Genomic DNA, 21,641 nt, shown 5'->3' with positions numbered 1-21,641 from the left:
CTGGGAGATTCCAGCTTGGCAAATTCTCTTGCTCTTTGTCCAGAAGGTCAACCAGGAATCTGCTTTGATATGCAATGCTTCTCCTTGACACAACAATGTTTTCTGACTAAAAATGTATGTTCACACACAAATACATTCTGAGTCCAGTCTGTTTTTAGCATTGTTTCAAAGTGCAATGTGACTTCTGTTTTTCTCAGTGTCACTGGGCCTTTCCATAGATAAGAGACCACACAACAGTGGCACTTGCTCAACAAGGAATGTGCCAGTCTAGAAGGCTTCAGAGGAAAGCGATGCTGAGATATGTCAAACTTTGATGTGGCTACCACCAATTCAAACCCAGGTAAGCAATCTTGTTTCTTGTCTCTGAGTCAGCATCTTTACTTGTCAATTTTGGATATTATTTATCTGGAGATAAAAGTGCACATTTTTGTTTGTAAAATGCACAAGAGAGTCTTTCACTGTAACTTTTAAAATTTTATGGATAAATGATGGCAATAAAAGTTAAATAATGGAAATATTTATAAAATGGAAAGAATGTTACATGATATTGAGGGCTACACGTTAGCTGCCTTCCTTGTGAATTTTTTCTGTTTTTTATAAAATACTTAATACAGTTCTAATGCTGTTCGCTTTTTACATCAGCCACCTTATAGTAAGGCAAGGCCTCGGGAGTTAATTGGTGTGGCAAACACATCACCTCCAAAGAATCATGTGCAGTTCTAGGCCCTGTCTTTACAAAGCCTTGTGCACTTTTCCAGCTTGGACACCTGAGCACCCATGCAGATTACCTGGTGCTTCTGAGAGAGAGAGAGAGAAAGAGAGAGAGAGAGAGAGAGAGAGAGAGAAAGAGAGAGAGAGAGAGAGAGAGAGAGCGCTTGCCCATTTCTTAGCAGACCAGGAAGCATAGAAAAGGGGAGAGAAACACGCAGTTGGAATTCTCCTTTTTTCCTTTTTAACTACTTCAGGACCTCTGAACAAAAGGAACCACATTTAGGCCAGCTCTCCTCCCTGTCCCACACTCAATCCTCTCCAGAAACTCTCTCACAATCATCCCTGCCTCAAGGACAGGACAAGCCTCTCTTAGTCCAATCAAAATGAGATTTGAAAAGCTACCACAGTGTCATGTCATACAATCATATCAGGAATCAATTAACTTGCTTTTTAAAACTTCATAGTGAATAACATATATTCTGATAAGTAAAGAATTACCAAGTTTAGTAGATTATAACTTCAAAATGCTATATTGTCAAATTATTACATTCAAAATTCAATGAATAGCATAGTGTAGAAAAGCTTAGAATAAAAACCAGAGTCCCCAATTTGCCTTACTTCTATATTTTAGATACAACTTCCCTAAGCTTTTTCTATTTTTTGAATGGTGTAATCATTTCTTAAATGATTTTGTTTGACAGTTTCACACAGAATGAATTATAGCTATTTTCACCCCTGTTTCCCATACTTATCCCCTTTCCTCTCCTGCTGGAGTCTTTCTCAACAAGTCCCCTCCTGTCATGTCCCTTTTCTATTAGTGTACCATTGTGTTTATTAGATTTTCTTTATTGATCACAGATGGGAGGTTATTTAATGGAAGCTTAGCAGTGGTTATACCACTGAAGAAGTTGATAACTCCTCTTTAAAGAACTCTTAGCTGCCAATAGTCCTTCAGGGAGGGCCTCTCCTCTACCCATGACAAAATGTTGATGGTTCCAATCATGAGCCTGAAATAGCTACCGTCTCAGTGAGTTTTACATAAGACACCAAGGCTGAAGTAAGCTCATGTGTAGGGGTGGTTGTCTGTGCATTAACTGGAAGCATAGCCCCTAGGGAGGCAGCAGGTAGCTGCTAGGTACCTGTCCCCCTGAGGCTTGGCCAGACAAGGACCCACTTAAGACCTGGCATACATGTACATGCTTGCTCTTCTCTTTGTTACCTCGTGGTCTTGGATGCTTGTGCTGTGGATCAAGGCAGAGCTCTCCTGAGAACCAAGTTGGACCGTACCCTGCCCCTCTGTGATTCTGAGATTCTCTCCTTTACTCTCGTTGTGAGTTAACCCCCCAATAAATTCTTATAATCTTTAAGCTATCTCAGTGGATTGGTAGCGATTTAATCACAATATTCATGTAAGGTAGTCGCACCACAGTGAGTTCATGTAAAATAGCCACAACCTCAGTGAGTTCATACAAGGTAAACAAGGCTAAAGTGAGCTCATATAATATAGTCACAATTGCAGTGAATTCATGTGAGATAAGTCATACAAGGTAAACAAGGCTAAAGTGAGCTCATATAATATAGTCACAACTGCAGTGAATTCATGTGAGATAAGTCACACTACATTGAGTTCATGTAAGATAGTCACAACCCCATTGAGTTCATATTAGGTAGCAGCAGCCATGTAGCAGGGTTTTTTTTTATGACCAGAAGACATCATTTTGCTGCATATCTATCTATCTTCTTAACACTTGAGCATGTCTATTTTATGTATTTTCTGTCATTGAATACTTCATATAAAAAGGAACTGTAGCTAGCTTAAACTGTCTCTTCTCTTCCTGTTGCCAATGCCATGGCTTTCAATTATTCCCTACACCATGTAGTATGAATTATTAAGTAACTTTTTGAGACACGGTTCATAGCCCCAGTATGGTGATTTGAAAGAAAATGGGCCCCAAACGAAGTGCACTATTAGGAAGTGTATCCTTGTTGGAGTCGGTGTGTTACTGTGAGAATGAGCTTTGAGGTCTCCTGCTTAAGGGATGCAGTGTTACAGTTTACTATTTGTTGCTTGTAGTTCAAGATGTAGAACTCTCAGCTCCTTCTCCAGCACCATGCCTGCCTGCAAGCTTTCATATCCCACCATAGTGATAATGGACTAAACCTCTGAAACTGTAAGCCACCTCAATTAAATGTTTTCCTTTATAAATGTTGCCACAGTCATGGCATCATTTCACAGCAATAGAAACCCTAACTAAGACACCCAGGATGGTAGCAAACCCTTGATTCTTCTGTCTCAGACTCATGAATGTTGAGACTGGAGGCTTGGACCATCATAGTGATTTGAAAACCACATTTAAGCCCCATTTTCATTTCATCAGTGTTAGAAAGTGGCTTCTCTCTCTTCTGTGTAAGTTAAATGAGCTCCAGTCTCCATTTTCTCTCTAATAGTACTTTGTTTTGATATTATTTTTTTATTTTGGCAAAATGTAAATAATCTGAAATTTACCATCTCAATCACCTTTCAATTTGTAATCAGTAACATACACATAATTAAATGCATGTATTTTATCTTTAGGTAAAGTGTTTTTTTGTTTTGTTCCTATGACAAAAATATCACTATATTTCTTAGACTGGTCTTGAATTCACAATCATCTCTTTCTCAGCTTCCCTAGTTCTGGGATTATAGGTATACAGCACAATCCTTGGTCAAAATCCTTGATCCTTGGCCAGGCTGATGAAATGAGCTTCAGTTGCTTATTGTTTCTGGAGAGGAGACAGAGAATAGATGGTGAGCATGTTCATTCCATAAAGAATCCACCCCTTCACTGTTGCTGGAGGGCTTCTCTCCAAGTTCCACCAAGCCCCACAGTCCCACAATCCACGTATAGAATAATCACTCAGGCGTTTATATTACTTATAAACTGTATGGCCATGGCAGGCTTCTTGCTAACTGTTCTTATATCTTAAATTAACCCATTTCTATAAATCTATACCTTGCCACGTGGCTTGTGGCTTACCGGTGTCTTTACATGCTGCTTGTCCTGGCGGTGGCTGCAGTGTCTCCCCCTCCTTCTTCCTGTTTCCCCAATTCTCCTCTCTCCTTGTCCTGCCTATACTTCCTGTTTGGTCACTGGCCATCAGTATTTTATTTATATAGAACGATATCCACTGCACTTCACTCATCATTCATTGCCAACCATGTTCTTGCTATACCTGATATCCACCTAGATTCTCTGTAGTTTATGCAGGATAGGAAAAGATGCATCATAAGACAAAAATGAATATAAACACTGATGAACATATGAGCATAATTCAATAATTGTCAAACTATGCCTTCCACGGTTTATTATTGCTTTTTGGTTTTACCTTGGTTTTTCTTATAGCTGTTATCATTTGCTTTATCTTTTTGAGGTGATGAATTCAATCTAAATGCGTGGAAGTAGAATAAAAACTTGACAGTAGAACCATCTCCTGTGACCAGGCAAGACTTCAAATGGAAGGAGTGGGAAACCAACCCAGCCGCATAACCTTCAAACTACAGTCTGTTCTGCCTATGGGATGTGCTGGGGTAAGGATGATCTAGAGATTGAGAGAGTGGCCAAACAGTGACCGGTCTAGCCTAAAACCCTTGTGAGTTGAGTGAGCCCACCCCTCACATTGCCTGGAGCACCAAGACCCACACACTGGATGACCCAGAGACTTAGGATAGAGCCAAACACCACTGGAGGAAAAGCAGTGTCAATGCAATGATGCCTAACAATATTCCACTATACTCATAGATTGGTGCCTAGCCCGCTTTTCATCAGAGAGGCTTCATCCAGCAACTGATGGAATTAAATGCAGACCCACAGCCAGACATTAGGCAGAGTTTGCGAAATCCTGCAGAAGATGGGGAGAAAGAACTGTAAGAGCCAAAGGGGTCAAGGACACCACAAGAAAACTCACAAAATCAAGTAATCTTGGCTCACAGAGACTGAACTGACAACCGGGGAGCCTGCATGGGACAGACCTAGGCACTCTGCATATATGTTAGACTTGTGTAGCTTGGTCCTCTTGTGGGACTCCTAACAGTGGGAACAGGGACTGTTTCCAACTCTTTTACTGGCTTTTGGGACTCTACTTCTCATACTTGTCCAGCCTCAATAAACAGGTATGTGCTTTGTCTTAATGCAAATCAATATGCCATATTTTGTTGATATTCTTAGGAGACCTGTCCTTTCCTAAACAGAAACAGAAGAGGAGTAGATTAAGGGATGGGAACAGAGTTGGGAAGGGACTGAGAGGAGAGGAGGGAAGGGAAACTGTAGCTTGGATGTAAAACAACAACAACAACAACAAATATGCCAATAGTGAATGAACTATGCCACCCAAAAACATCAACTTGACTATCTAAGTAGTCAGATCTCTAATGATAAATCTACTTACTCTTCTCAGTTAGCAGGAAATAAGTATCTTTTCAGGGCTGCCCAGTCAGTGGTAGGTATCTGGAAATTAAGGCTTGATTGTTGCACTTAAAGCCAAAAATAAGCTGTGAACTATATAACCTTCAAAATTCATAGAAAACGTGCTCCATTTCAAGTGCAGAAACCTGCAGAGATGACAGAGGATTCAGAAGTTGTTGAGATGAAGCTAATGAATACTCTAACTCATTATTACTACCCCACCCCATGTAAGATTATACTCTAGATAAAATGAACATTATATCTAATTAGATACCTCCCAATCTCCATTTATTTCCCTTATATTCATGGGAATTCAATTTAGAGGATGATCTAGTTTTAACCCCTAGGCAAGATGAGGATTCACTAAAGTAGATTAAAATCTCAGCATCTTCTTTTTAAGGCTTGAATGCTGGCTGAATCCCACAATCAGCAATAGCTGACCTGTGAAATTTTTTTCCTTTAACTAGCTATCACATCCTACTTACGTTAGATACACTAACACAGTAATTAAATTTTCCTAACCAAAAAATATCCCACGGTCAGTTTTACATTAGAATTCTACCAGACTTTCAAAGAAGAGTTAATGTCAACACTCTTCAAATTATTCCACAAAACAGAAACAGAATGAGCATTCCCCTGTTTGTTTTACTATGCCTCAATTGTGTGATAACCAAACAGCATAAAAACCCAACAAAGAAAGAGAATTACAGAATAATTGTTTTTTTTAAGCATAGGTGCTGGAATTCTTGTAAACTGAATGCAAAAACACATCAAAACAAATGTCGACCATGATTAAGTAGGCTTCCCTGAAGTTCAGTAATGGTTCAACATAAGTAAATCAATAAATGCAATCCACTATATAAACAAGTTGAAAGATATAATCACATGATCATCTCATTAGATAAGAACAAGGCCTTTGACAAAATCTAACACCTCTTCATGATAAAAGTGCTAGAGAGATTAGGGATACAAGGGACATATCTTAACATAATAAAAGCAGTTATAGCAAGCCCAGAGCCAACATTAACTTAAATGGAGAGAAATGAAAAGTAATTCCAGTAAAATCAGGAACAAGACAAGGTTATCCATTCTCTCCATAACTATTGAATGTAGTACTTGAAGTCTTAGCTAGAGCAATAAGACAACTGAAGGAGACCAAATATATACAAATTGGAAAGGAAGAAGTCCAAGTACATTTATTTGCAGATGCTGTGATAGTAACATAAGTGACTCTGAAAATTCCACTGGGGATCAACACTTTCAGCAAAGTAGCTGGATATAAAATTTATTAAGAAAAACCAGTAGCCCTTCTGTGTACAGATGATGAATGGACTAAGAAAGAAATCAGGGAAATGATACCTTTCACAATATTCTCAAAAATATAAAATATCTTGGGATAACTCTAAAAGTACAAGAGAAATTTTTGTATGATTAAAATCTTCAAGAAAATGAAAAAGATACCAAAAGATGGAAAAATCTTTTATGCTCATAGATAGGTAGGATTAATATAGTAAAAGAGGTCATCCTACCAAAAGGAATCTACAGATTCAATGCAATAACCATCAAAATTTCAATACAATTCTTTTTTTTTTTTTTTTTTTTTTTCGAGACAGGGTTTTTCTGTGTAGCTTTGTACCTTTCCTGGATCTCGCTCTGTAGACCAGGCTGACCTCGAACTCACAAAGATCCGCCTGGCTCTGCCTCCCAAGTGCTGGGATTAAAGGTGTGTGCCACTAACACCTGGCCCAATACAATTCTTCACAGACATTGAAAGGACAATTTTCAGCTTCATATGGAAACACACACACACACACACACACACACACACACACACACAAAATGCAAGATAGCTAAAATAGAAATAAAAAAATAGCAAGCTATTGGCAGAAAAACAGACATGTTGATAAATGAAATCTAATTGGATACCCACATCCCTATTATTTTTAAAGTAAAGAACCTAGAAATACACACTGGACAAAAGACAGAATCTTCCACAAATGGTGATTATCAAATTGGTAACTGCATATAGAAGAATCCAAATAGTTCCATACTCATCAGTCTGCACAAAACTCTACTTGAAATGGATCGAGGACCTCAGCATAGAACCAGTTACAATGAACCTGATAGAAGAGAAAGTGGGGTATAGCCCTGAACTCACTGGCACTGGACTTTCTGAACAAGACACCTTGATTAGCACAAGCAGCAATATCAACAATTAATAAATGGAACCTCATGACACTGAGAAGTTATTACATGACAGAGGACACTACCATTCAGACAAAGCAATGGCCTAAAGAATGAAAAAATATTTTTATTAACTACTCACATGATTGAGGGCTAATATACAAAATATTATCCAAAATGTTATCCTGCGTGCAAGATATGCTGAGGCAATGGTGCCATAAAAATATCATGACCAATAACTTATTTGACTGAAGTCCCACTCCACAAAATAGAACCATTACCTGACACTGCTTGGGTGATCAAGAACTTGAGACTAGATATTCCAAGGACCTAGAGTAAAATTATACACTACCTTTTAACAAGCCCCCCCCCAAAAAAAATCTTTAAAAAGGAGCAATAAAATACCTCCTAATGATATTCTGCTGTCATCATTGATCAGTGCCTTGCTCAGAGAATCTTCTTCCTATAACAGATGGGAACAAATAACCAGACCCACATTATGTCATGGCACTGAATCTTAATTCCTCTACTTTGGAATTAAGAATATTATATGAACCCACATTAGACATTTTTGTGTGGTACATGAAATATTTGGAATTTAAGAGACACAGATTTATTTTTTTTATTTTCCTAATTTGACTATTTTGATCTCTGTCTGTCTGTCTGTCTCTGTCTCTGTCTGTCTGTCTCTCTCACTCACACCATACACACACACACACACACACACACACACACACACACACACACACATACACACACACACACATCTGCACATGCATGTATCCCTAGGCTTGTAGAGTTTTTTGCTTAACATTGATTAAAACACATGTTCACTATATATGAAGGTGTAGTGACTCTTACCTCAGTGATAAGCTCCTCTTTCACCACTACAGTGTAGCCCAGGTCTTCATGAAGGCCCTTCATGCCTTATGTCAAAATTAGCCCCATACCTCAGAGAGAGATGTTTGAACTCTGCATTACATATGATAAGAGCCTTTCAAGTGTGACCTTTGTCTTCTTTTATTGGGTAAATCTGTAGATAATGGACATACAATGGATTTCTTTTACTTGAGTTTTCTGAAAATCTATCTGTCAATCATAAACATTGCTTTATTAAGGTCTCAATAGTTTCCTTCTCCCTCAACCTCAAACCAAAAAGATACAGCCTCTGTTCTTCTCAAGGGCTAAAGCCATAACAGATTATAATCAGGATAGTTAAACAAAAGTCTTTAGAAAACCAGGTAATTACTATTCTTTCCTCTTTTTGTACCTAGTTAGATTTCCCTAGAATTCAAGGCATAGGTCACATTTAAAATCCAAAGATATTATTGGCTCAAGTTAAACAAGTAGTAAAACAAAGTGCATTCCGTAACATTACTGTGGTACAGTTTTTAGTGTATCAATATCATGCTTCGTATACCTTAATAATGAAACATCTTCAATGTGTGTGCTCTTTAACTAGACTGCAGATAATTACTACTCAACTATGTTGTTTTATAAATATTTTAAATTCCATAACTGCAGGCAAAATTCTCATAAACCTTGCATAGAAGAGAAAAAAATAAATGAACTAAATGAACACTATGAATTTTATTCCTGAGTTAAAAGACACATAGAATGTGTTTATAATCAAAATTATAATCTATAGCAGTTATAACCCCATATCTTGGACTCAGAGTTTTTAAAAATTGTCTTAGTATGAAAAGTTGTTTTTGTCTCTCTGCTCCAAGCAGGAAGGGCAGTGCATCTTGAGTCTCTTTTCTACAAAGGTCTCATGAATTCCTCAGGGGAACAAAGCTCGTGAGTGTCCATGGATTCTTCTGGTTCCTCCATTTCTAGATCAACTGTAAAATAATCACACAATGTAAATTTGTATGTCTGACTATGAGACCTGGTTTGTTGGCTGAGCAAAATGGTCTAGAAGAAAATCAAGGGAAGAAGGCTCTTTAATATATAAAGATTAGGGGTAGCTAATCTGTAGTACAGGACCTTGCACAGCTAGGAAAGAGAGGGAAGTGTGGTAGTATTCTAATTGTACTGAAATGTGATTTTGATTGTATGTTAATAAATAAAATTGCCCGGGGGTTAGAGCTATTAGAGCCATAGATAGAGTGTGGCGGTGGTGGCGCACGCCTTTAATCCCATAGATCTCTGTGTGTTCAGGGATACAGTCAGCATTGGAGACATATGCCTTTAAGACCTGGGGGGCTGTACATACAGAAAGTGACGAGGCAGTCACAAGTTTGGGTTTACAACCAATGAAGAGGCAATGAAGACTATGAAACGATTTACACACAGAAAAATAGCTCTCTTTCGGAAAGCTAGGACCACCACAGGAGAAGGGTGAGATTTTTGCTCTGAGCTCTGATCTCTTGGCTTTCTCTTTTACATTGGTTCTGTGTTTCTTATTTAATAAGACGGTTGGTTACATCTACAGGGAAGTTCTTGGTGTGGAGATTAGAACAACCCAACAATAAGTTCCTGAATTCTGATAATTCTTTGGAGAATACCACTGTAATTTGTGATCAAAGTTGACATTTTCTTTTTTTTTTTTTTTTTTGGTTTTTTGAGACAGGGTTTCTCTGTGTAGCTTTGCGCCTTTCCTGGGACTCACTTGGTAGCCCAGGCTGGCCTCGAACTCACAGAGATCCACCTGGCTCTGCCTCCCGAGTGCTGGGATTAAAGGAAAATTATATTTATTTTTTATTTATTTGTTTGCTTGTTTGTTTGTTTATTTGTTGGTTTTTTTCTGAGACAGGGTTTCTCTGTGTAGTTTTGGTGCCTGTCCTAGATCTCACTCTGTAGACCATGCTGGCCTCGAACTCACAGAGATCCGCCTGGCTCTGCCTCCCAGGTGCTGGGATTAAAGGCGTGTGCTACCACCACCTGACATTTTCATACCCAACAAAGACCTTAAATTTCCTGGGGTTTACTCTAAATGTTTCCTCATCTTTGTTTACTTCAGTTATATCTTAGCATGAATAATTTACGTACCAGAGTGTTATCTACTTAGATTTTTTAATAGTATATATAATGAAGAGAAAAAAATTAAGGAAATCATTTTAGTAATACTCTTTAGTGCAATGTATCATACATTTTGTCATTTTTGCATGCATGTGTGGATCCTAACCACTATCATGGATGGGAAGAAATTTAAAAATTAGGAATTTAGACAAAATTTTAATTTCCAATTTTTATACGCTGATTAAAAACCCATAAAATTGATACAAAAATGAGGGATCTGTAGAATAAGAAAAATGTATCATCCTAGGCAGAGAGAACGTCTATGACTGAAATTGCCTGGCACAAAGTAGTTCAATGAAACAAATATCTTGGATTCCTCCTATCCTTTACTCTGTTTGTTCAGGCATATGCTGAGATCCTTCAGAATAAACTCATATCCAAATGGCTAGCTAGAGTCTTGACCTACGCTAATATTCTATCTTCCCCTGTGGCCTGGTCTATTGGGCCAGTACATTGTCCTGAGCTCATCTTGGAGATTCCAACATACATAGAGCCCAGCATTTCCTAAAACCTTTCATGGGAGTGCTCACTTGTGCCTCCTCACTGCTGAGTATGCAGTTCCCTTAAGCTCAGAATTTGGACCTTGGTATGATTTCTGAGGTTGCTAGAAACATTTTGAATACCTTTATCTAATTATTATTATTATTATTGCATTATTTCTAGTTTAGTTTTATGTTTGAGATTTTTTTTTAGTTTGTAGTAAAGCAGCTAATTAATTCCATGGGAAGAGTTTAGTTTTATGTATGTTCATTTCATGAAACAGTGGAACACCAGTGCAGTACTGACTGTGCAGGCAGCATTGAGTATAATCTAGAAGAAAGAACCTTGGGTGAGAGTTAGCATTTGGGGAGTTAAATTTCTGGTTTTATCATGTTTCTAGCTCTACAAGACCATGTCAGGAAGTATTATTATGCACCATGTCACAGATGCTAAAACTTATGAGAGTCACAAAATTCAATGTGATAAAATTTAGGTTTAGTGCTCTATTCTAGAACTGTCAGATGACTAGCTATTTCTCAAAATATTTTAAACATTGGACTTAGATTTTTACCTATTTGGAAACCCATGAAAGACAAAACAATCCCTGAAAGGTTAACTATTTTAGAGAAAAATGATACTTCAGTAACACCAAGATTGGAAGATCATGAGGGCTCGGGGTGTGTGAACAGATAATGGACACTCTGAGCTGTTTATTGGGCCTTCCGTCCACATTAAGGAAAGTCTGGAGAAGTATTTTGCCTACTTTGCTGTATTTCTCTTTCATGGCATCTACAAAGACCAGCACTTGTCTTTGCACTCAGCATTGTTAAATTTTTGCTTTTCTTCCTCCTTTAATTTCAATACATTGCTTTGCCCCCAGTTTTTTTTCTAAATACTCCATAAAGAATTCTTTTCCCAGCTGTTCCAGCACCTTAAGTGGTTTGTAAGGGTGGTTGTTTTCTGTTAGAGACAGAAAGATTCATTCAACTATAAGCCAGAGTGTTTGAACTCACCCTAGCCGCAGCCTTTGCAATATGAAAGATCTGAAAAACAATGTCCGTTTTTCCCCTTCTCCACAAGATTACACGCCGATTTCATTGCACCGGCAGAAATGGGACATCCTTTCAAGTTTTGTTATGCCCAGATTGTGACCCCCCAAAGAGACCACCGTAGACCTTTGGATGTCCAGAATGCAACAGCAAGGTTTATTCTGCAGATACAAGTCTAGATAGGGACTCATTCCTACACCCAATACAGTGAGGCAGGGAGGAGTCCCTCTTTCTTGGGGAAGTTAGTTTTTATAGGCAAAACCCATAAAATTTCTTAGAGGGGAGGGGGTTAGTATGGGTCCATCCTTGATTGGTCAAGTTTTTCCCGGGCCTGGACTTTATCTTATCTGTTTGCCCTGTCAGGAGTTTTACAACTCATCTCCGGGGTCTGGTCTTGTTATCTCTGGAGAGGGGCATCTCGTGGTTAATTGGTTACCATCAGACATCCTGACTCTGTTCTTTTGTTCCTGGGCCTGGCGCCATCATTTCTGGGGACTTGAAACTAGCCTGGCCTAGATCACAGTCCCCAAAGCTGCCACTGAAGACTTTAGGTACAGAATGCAAAAGTAAGGTGTTTTCTAAGTTTACAAGTCTCCAGGGAGGCTCTTCCAAATCTCTCACTCACAGCAGGGAGGTGGGAAGGAGCCCTCCCCTTTCTTTGTGAGGCTAGTTCTTAAAGGCACATACCATATAATTTATTTTAACCCGCCTCCTTTTTTAGTCTTTTGGTCGAATATCCTGACTGTGTTTTCCAAAGTCCCTGTAGCAGATACAGCCACCTGGGGAAAAGGGGTCTAAGTTCTTATCTACACTTAGGAATCCTGGTTTAAGCTTCTCTTTGTCTGTAGGGGATAGAGTGGGGGGGGTTACTGAGGTATCACAGTTTACACAAGGCCGTGCTTATCAGGTCATTGTGAACTAAGTGTTTTGGCAGCTGATTCTCTTCATTCCATAACATTAGCCACTCATTGTTTTTATTTGTACCGTTCTCTTGGTCATTGTTGAAATGATGATGAGTCATCCTGAATGTGTGTTTTCAGGGAAGCCAGTACTCTTGTTAGGACAGGAGTTTTCCTGTGAGTCTTCAGTCTTCTCAGTCCTTTGCATTCAATTTCTTCAGTTAATGCAGTATGCTTTAAAGGATTTATTTATAAATACATGTATTACGAATAAATGGACAAGTGCATTAAAAGTCCTAATTTTATTTTATTAAAAACAGAATTTAGAAGCCAATATATTGTGAATATTAATCTTCCAGTGTACTAAAATTATTTGGCAAAGAATTGATGTATTGTTCCTTAGGATGATTAAATTTTTATAGGGTAGTAGAATATAGATATCAAAATACCATTTTTAATTTTAGTTCTAAAGATGACTTGGACATGGAGGATATGGACAGGCAGAATATTCAGACAATTCTCACTTAACCTTACAAGACTTGTCACTAAGTGCTTAAAGTCAATGTCAAAATTGCTTTTACAATTTAGTGACATAGTCAATGAAAATTTACCAACATAGTGAGCAAGGACTTCAGCACAGGTCACAGGGCTCCCTGTCCTTGCTGTCTTGTGTGTTCTTTTAAGCATTTGTTAGGCTTTTATTTTGAAAAACAAACAAACACATAGATATTACAAAACATGAAAAATTACATAACAGCAGTTAACTCAATAGAGTTAACAATAAATAAAACAATAAAAAAACAACATTGCTTGTTCATTTATAACTAAATAGAGATGGCCTAGAAAACAGTCCAAGCCAACCATGCCACTATGAGGTACAAGTCTCTAGTCTGAGTTTTTGTTCATATAAGCATACTAGATCTTCATAGTAAGCTTGTGCTATAGTATAACTTATCCATTTCAAATATCATAACAAATAAATATAATAAAATTTAATTAACAAGTTACTAGAAAATAAACAAATTAAGATCATACATAGTCCACTATGACGTAAGATCTATAACAGTAAATATTTACTGATTTGCCAGTTGTTACATATGAATGTTCTTTCTCGCCAAGATGCCACAAAAAACAATTTCTGTGAAAGGGATATTAATAAAACTTACAACGCATACACAAAAAACTTGTTATTAGTTGGTCAAATCATGAAAAATATTATCAATTAAACAGAACTGGAAAACAAGACTTGAAACACAGGGCCTCAGAATGTAGGGGCCCTCTCTTATAACATCAGATGATATTAAGAGCCATTTGGTGAAGAGATGCTTGAAAACATACTAATATGATGTTTCAGGACATCATCACACAGACTTTAATAATAATTAAATAGAACTCAGAATAGTGTTTGAGGATCTACTCTGCCTGAGTTCTGGTCCTCTGTCATAGTGATTTGTATTTTCAAATGAGAAGAGTGTTGACTGAGGGATGAGTTGTAAGTGATAAAAAGATTTACAATATAACAAAACTATATATGAAAAAGTTCACCATGGCTAACATAAAATAATATCTATATGATCAGAAATAACTTACCCTCTACACTTCTGTTCCATAAAATATTGAAAATTCTAGAAATTAGAAAACAAAATATAAAGCATCTGATTCTAAGGAACATAAAGGATGTTTTAATATTTCATCAATTATAAAAACTAATAGGTATAATGGTTTATGCATCTGAACTCTCACACTTTAGAAACTGAGACAGAAGGATGGCTGTGAATGTGAGTCCTGGCTTGGATGTATATATAGGAAGAACCTGTCTCAAAAAGCCTACCAACTAAAATAATAGAAAACACTAACTAGTTGTTCTATTAGTAGATCATATGATTTAAAAATTAGCTTTCTTCAGTGGAATCTCACTGGGTATACAAACCACATTTAAAGGTAGGTCACAGGTTCAGCAGTAGATGACCAATACAAAACAAAACAAAAAATAAAACTCAAGGGTACTTTTTAGACATTATTTTTATTACTTTATTTTGGATTTTTTTGCCCTTACTGTTACTATGATTATATATTATTATTTTCAATTTCATGTTTTTATTAGTTTTGTGTATGTATATGTATTTTCTTCTTTGTTTTATTCTGTTTTGATTTATTTTTTATTTGCCTGTTTGTTTTTAAAGAGAGAGAGAAATAATGGTCATGATTTAGGGTAGGTGGGAAAGTAATGTGTGATCTGATATGAATTTGGGTAGTGGAAACTAAACAGAATATTGTATGGATTTTTTTCAATAAAAATGTAAAAAATTTCAACATATGAAAATATAGCTGTTCTATGGTAATAGTTATCTGAAAAATAAGTCAAGAAATAAATTTCACTAAAAGTAGCTACAAAAATCTATACAAGAATGAATTTCAACCCCTCACCAGCTGCAGTACTCAGGAGAATAGGCCTTGTGTCTTCCCTGGTCACCACAGTAGAGTTGACCCTGTAAACAGGGACATAGGTAAGTTAGCTCTGAGGGCACCAGGGAGGCTTAGCTCATACTGCCCCCCTCAACTGTGGTGTAGTAGTAGGAAAAGGAAAGATGTCCTTTCTCTTCCCCTACTGCCTTCAGCTGGCTAGGGAGCTGACCTTCCCCTTTATCAGCCACATCACTCAGGAAAGCAGGCCCTGTACCTTGACTGGGCAGCACAACAGAGTTGACCCTGTTGACGGGGGCAGGGGTGAGCCAGCTCCAAATAATGTGAGTGTGGGAGATCTGGTCTTGCCCCTCATCTGCCATATAGCAACAAGAGTGGGGTTAGGATGCCCTGCCCACTTCCCTTACTACCTGTGGTAGGTAAGGGAATTGACTCTCCCCGTTACCAAATGAGCACGAGGGAATGTGGGCCCTGAACCTCTTCTGTGCAACAGAGTAGAGCTGACCCAACAAGGGTGCAGTTGAACCACCCTGAGAACATGATCAGGGAAGATTTGGCACTGCCCCTCATCAGCCATATGGGGGTGTAGACAGGGGAGAGATGCCCTCCTCCCCTGTCCCTTGCCACCTATGGCAGGTGGAAGAGCTGGCCATGAACTTATGAGTGGGAAAGCTGTTCCTACTCCTCATCAGCTGTAGCACTTGGGAGAGTAGCCCCACACCTTGCCTAGACAACACAGTGGAGCTAGCCCTGATGGTATAGATGTAGGAGAGCTGACCCTGAGGATGTGAAAGCAGGAGATCTGGCCCCGCCTCTTGCTCATTTCCTCAAGGGGTGAACTAGCCGAGGCAATTCTGGAGAGTTCCCCTGGTGGTGAGGACAAGGAAGAGCTGATAGGCTGATCAACTCTGCAATGACCCAGGCCCAGAACCAGGGTTGAGTTAGCCATCTCCAACATCCTCCCTTTCTGTGATCTGCTTCCACATATGAAGGGGCCAGGCTGCAGATCCAAAGCTGCAGGATCTTCACAACACAGGGCAGCCCCAGGATATCCAAGAGGAGTCCCAGTGAGGGTCCAGTATAGATAGGGTAGCAGAAACCAGAGGCCTCAAAACAGAAGGACGACTCTTTGCAATGTACACTTGTAGTAAAGATATATTGATAAAGGGGTTTACTGCAAGATTCACTGTGTCACACTACAGCTTCCATGACATGATTGATTTTTCCTTTATTTTCTTCCTTTTTTCTCTTAAATTTTATTTTATTTTATTTTTTGGGGGGGAGGTTGCAAGGGCAGAGGGTGGATATAGGAAGGGATGAGGAAATGAATAGGATAGAGATGATGATATAAAAGACACAAAGAATAAATAAAAATAAAGTTTTAAAAATGAATGAATCTATCCAAACTGGTAAAAGATACATCTAATATGCATGTGAAATGTCATATATAAATGAAGAGATACCCTATGTTTGTGGAATGGAAGGGCTAAAATTGTTAAAATAGCCAAACACTTAAAACAGACTATAGCTTTAATGGAATCTCTATCAAAAGTCAAGTGACATTTTTATAAAAGTAGGAAAACCATGAAAATTAATACCACATCTTAAAACTTGAAATATATACATGCACATATATGAGCTTTATTATATTCATAAGCTTTAGAAGGGACCATACTCTGACCAAAAGTGTGCAACAAAATCAGAAAAGGCAATGGTTAAATGCAAGCAATTCTTAGAAGACTTCTGCAGAAAAGTAAGGTAATGTCAGGTTGCTGAGTTTGTGAACATGGCCAAACTCAGATCACTCTCCCAAATGATACTACTGGACCTAGGGTGATATACATAACTTTTCATCAATCATAAAACAGCAATGGTAATGCTAACATACTCATGTAACTTTGAATATGAAGACAGAGATCATTAAATACTTCAAAAATCATAATTGTAGATTATTTGCTGTCACTGTAGTTATTGCTTAGGTGGGTTTGCGGTGATAACAAAAAAAAATCAGAAGGAAAATTAGAAGATGGAACTCATCCAGTCTGTATTTCAGTCCCAGGCAGCATAATAGAATGTTATAAATGTGTATTTGTATAAAGATACTATACTTTGTTTTGTGTAATGTCAGTCCATTTCCCATTCTTATTGTTGAAGTACGCCAAGGATGGAACAGAAGGCTAAGAGCCGCAAAGAGAGACAGGAGTCAAAAGGAATCCTAGAGTGAGTTGCATCAGAGTTGGTTTTAGCAGAAGTAGAGAGCTAGCAAGAAAATGGAATTCTTTTTAATCTATAGATGGGAAATGGGTGGTGACCTCATGTGTGCTCTAATCTGTTTATAAGAGGAATTTTGGTGCCTAAGTGAAAAAAATTCAGTATCCCAGGAAAACAAAATTTCAGAGTTTATTGCAGACTTCTAGAGCTTTCTTAGATGTGTGTTATTCTGTTCTTACCTTCTCTTTGATTCCCAGAAATGGAAAACAAGAGATCACTGTCTTTGTGGCTCAAAGCTACATGTATTTCATTATCTCTACAATTCCTGATACACAGTAGCTTGCAGTTCACCATGACCAGGCAGGTGGGGTCTGGCTTCTACATTATTGCTGTTTCCCTTTTGTTACCTCTGCCTCTCTCAGAGATATGGATAATGTGGTTTTTATGATTTAAGTCCTAGCCCCTATTCTGGAAGGGCTCCCAGGCTCACCAGCCATGAGAAAAAGCCTCCATTCTCTTCCACAGTGCAGATAGCTTCATATTGTAAAACGTAAGTTGCTGGGTATTTCCTTAGTATAGGGAAGTGGGGGCTTCTGATTAGATTATGAAAAGACTGCCCAGAAAATCTCAGCCCTTGTAAGGAAGTCCCCTATGACTCATAAAACTGCCCTTCTCTTCCTGAACTCTAGTCCTTCCTTTTATGAAATTAAAAACAAAAAAGCAACAGCAGCAAAAATGGAAATAAAATAGTGTTCTGCAGGCTCCACCCTCTGAGAGGTTTTCACTTTGCATTTTCGCCATTCTTCAAGGCTCCAGTAACTAACACCTACTGTTGATTCTTTCTCCTCTTGAGTTCTCAGTCTCACTATCTCTGCTCTCTAGAGCTAATGCGCTGTCAGTGAAGTTTAAAAGTCTCATTTCCAGTGGAGAATTAAACAATTTTCTTGCTTCCTATTTCAATGTGTTAATCATGATGGTATGTCATTTTGTTGTGTATTCTTATAGCCTTAGTCTTTTATTAAACATAGTTCAGAGCAACCATTTTGTCCTTTTTGAATGTCTTTCATTAACTGTGCAAGACTGCCTTTGTGTATATATTTTTGCTGAGAGTGACTAATCACCACTATGTGTGGTATCCTCTGAACAAAGACTGCTCCTTGCTCATAGAGGCAGTTTCAGGCTTTAATAGAATGCATGCTTGACCACATGATCTCAGCAAAGAGGTGTATCAGGGACATGGCTAGAGAATGGGCCAAAGACAAAGTTTGTGGTGTGATCAATTTTGAGGCTATAGGGAATGTTGGATTAGACGGGATGGGTTAGAAAGGGGCATGTGGAGGGCCTTTCTCTCAGCTCTTCCTTAACCTAACAAATGTTGTGGAGTAACACAAGTGACCACCTGTTCAATGTCATATGTGTCTGCTAATTATTCCATATTTGCTAGGGGTGCTGACTGTTTTATCTTTACAATGAGATTTTGAAATTTTAAGGTTCTGGACTGAATCAATATTTTCTTTGAAACCGTGAAGTATAGCAGCATGTAGAAATTGCTGGATTCTTGTGAAAGCCTCAACAGTAGTAAGCACTTCACTTTGAAATGCCATTTATCATTTTGGCTGTCACCTTCCCAGTTCTATTTCCTATTTCTCTTCTGCTGAGCTCTAAATTCTTGCAATTCACACACCTGTGGTGAAGATATCAATTTTATATGTATATAGAGAAAGACAAGCAAATGATACCTTAAAAGAAATAATGGTGCCCAGCCAGTTCAGCCTCAAGAGCCAAGTCTAAGAACTCTGTTGACACTCTGGCTACTAAGGGATTCTGGTAGGTAATATGAGAAATCCATGGAGTCTGCTTAAAGGGTGAATGAATTTATTAGGGAAGAAAACTCACTACAGCATGGGAGATTTATTGTAGGGTCCTGGAAAGCTGAGGTACAGTCCAATGCTGTTCTGTCTCTGAGGCAGTCTACACCATCCAGCCCATGAGTGAGAAAAGAAATCAGCATGGCTTACATGCATCTCAGGTTTTAAGGATAGCCCTGAGCCATGTCCCAAGGGCAGGTGTAGATGTAACCAACTGTCTTATTAAAATAAAAAACACAGAACCAATGTAAAAGAGAAAGCCGAGAGGTCAGAGCTCAGAGCTAAAATCTTACCTCCTGCAGTGCTCCTAGCTTTCCTGAAAGAGAGCTGAGATGAAGCCATATATACACAGCCAAGAAAAATGGACAGCTGAATTCAAAAACTGTCAACAATTTCCAGAATTTAAAATCCTGAATCATGACATGACACTAGTGAAATTCAGGTGTTTCTGGTACATGGACTGCTCTCACCTAATGTGAGGTTGAACTGTTGACCTTGTGTACATCCTGCTACACAAATGAGTCTGTCAGATATGCTAAGCCTATAGGCTGAAGATGATGCCCCAACACTGTGGAGAAACCTCAGGTGACTGTCCAGGCAGCTGGCTGTTTCTGTCAACTCACAAAATTTTTGGAAGTTGCTTGCATGCACTTCCTGTTTTTATTTTTGTTAGCTTATATTATTTCCTTCTTGGGTCTCTGAGGGAGTTGAAGATTAGTTATAGTTGAAGATTAATTAGGATAGAAAGTGAATTAGATACATTTTGGACTTACTAAAATAGGATAGATAAGGAAATTATTTTCTCTGATTTGTCAAACACAAATGGACTAGACATCGTTTAGGTATTTGTTACTTGTATATATTGTATATAGTTATTGTACTTTTGTATATAGTTTTTCTTTTGTTAGTTATAACTTTTTTTTCTTTTTATTAAAATAAAAAAGGGGAAATATGGTGGTATTTTATTTGTACTGAAATGTGATTTTCATTGTATGTTAATAAATAAAGTTGCCCAGGGGGCAGAGCTATTAGAGCCATAGCAAAAGCATGGTGGTGGTGGTGGTGGTGCATGCCTTTAATTCCAGTACTTGGTAGAAGAGCTATGTAGATCTCTGTGTGTTCAGGGATACAGCCAGCATTGGCGACATGTGCCTTTAAGACCTGGAGGGCGGTACTTACAGACAGTGACGAGGCAGTCATGTGTTTGGGTTTACAACCAATGAGAAGGCAGAACAAAAAGACTATTTAAAGACAGATACACAGAAAGTAGCTCTTTTTCAGGGAAGCTAGGAGCACTGCAGGAGGTAAGATTTTAGCTCTGAGCTCTGACCTCTCGGCTTTCTCACTTACATTGGTTCTGTGTTTCTTATTTTAATAAGACGGTTGGTTACATCTACAGGCAGGTACTTCAACATCATAGGTAGGTAGGATAGTTACCTGCTACATCTCTAGAGGCAGTGTTACAAGGTCATAGACAGAACAGCTATCCATTACATGTCTCCCTTTGTTTAAATAAGAAAATTCTAACCTAGTAGAAAACTATATACAATAGGAACAATTATCAAGTATTGTCCAGGAGAAAGTAAAGGTAATAACATAAACAAAAATAGAAATACAACCAGCAAGAACAACATCAAACAAGAGACATATACTAAAATCCAGAAATGTCCAGAATATAGGTAAATGGCATGTTACAGAGATTGCCCCAATAGCTGTTCTATCCTAAAGAATCTAACTTTATTATCTGAAATATTCTTAGCTAAGATATATGAGAGGATTATAACTGTAACTATCTAGTCTTCAATCCAATCAAAGACTTGAGAAGGAAAATAATATTACCTGAGAAAACAGGAAGTGCAAACAAGCAAATTCTAAAAAAAAAAAAAAAATGAGAATAGACAGAGACAGCTGGCAGCCTGGACAGTCACCTAAAGATTCTCAGCACAATTGGGGCATCCATTTTGGCTAAAGGACTAGAATATCTGTCAGACCATTTTCAGAAGCAAAAATTTTGAGAGACCATCTTAACCTGTTTTGGCAAGTTTCAGTAGTCACTTTTCCTTGTGTCCTGCTTGTCCAGAAAGGACAGCGCTCATACAGTCAGCAGTCAAGGCAAGGGAAGTTCTTTGAGCAGGGCATTTTGTGCCAAGAAGAAGACAAACTTTCAAATGGAGTGTCTTAGAAGTCCAACATTCTCTCAAGTGAGAAGATTGGTCCTTCCAGGAGCAATTGTGTCTCAACGTTAACAGAATTCTAAGTTATCAAAACATTTTAAATGCCATGTTCCCTAGGTCTATGAAGCATTTAAAGATTCCTATCCATCTGACATAAGTTTCTGTAAATCTGGAA

At 38.1% G+C, this 21,641-nt stretch overlaps 1 long non-coding RNA gene across 2 annotated transcripts; it reads left to right on the top strand.

Annotated features, from left to right (window-relative positions):
• The first annotated feature begins 1 nt into the window (after position 1).
• On the top strand, positions 2-4,885 carry LOC143274173 (uncharacterized). Of its 2 annotated transcripts, XR_013052595.1 has the most exons (3): positions 17-340; positions 4,123-4,279; positions 4,491-4,885. It is a non-coding gene; the product is annotated as an uncharacterized LOC143274173 (long non-coding RNA). The 2 variants fall into 2 exon arrangements; XR_013052594.1 differs by having other exon boundaries at positions 2-340; positions 4,123-4,885.
• The last annotated feature ends 16,756 nt before the right edge of the window (positions 4,886-21,641 follow it).

The sequence above is a fragment of the Peromyscus maniculatus genome, chromosome 7, assembly GCF_049852395.1.
Source record: "Peromyscus maniculatus bairdii isolate BWxNUB_F1_BW_parent chromosome 7, HU_Pman_BW_mat_3.1, whole genome shotgun sequence".
NCBI lineage: Eukaryota > Metazoa > Chordata > Mammalia > Rodentia > Cricetidae > Peromyscus > Peromyscus maniculatus.
Note: the sequence above shows the minus strand (reverse complement) of the source record. Positions and strands in the feature narration are given on the sequence as shown.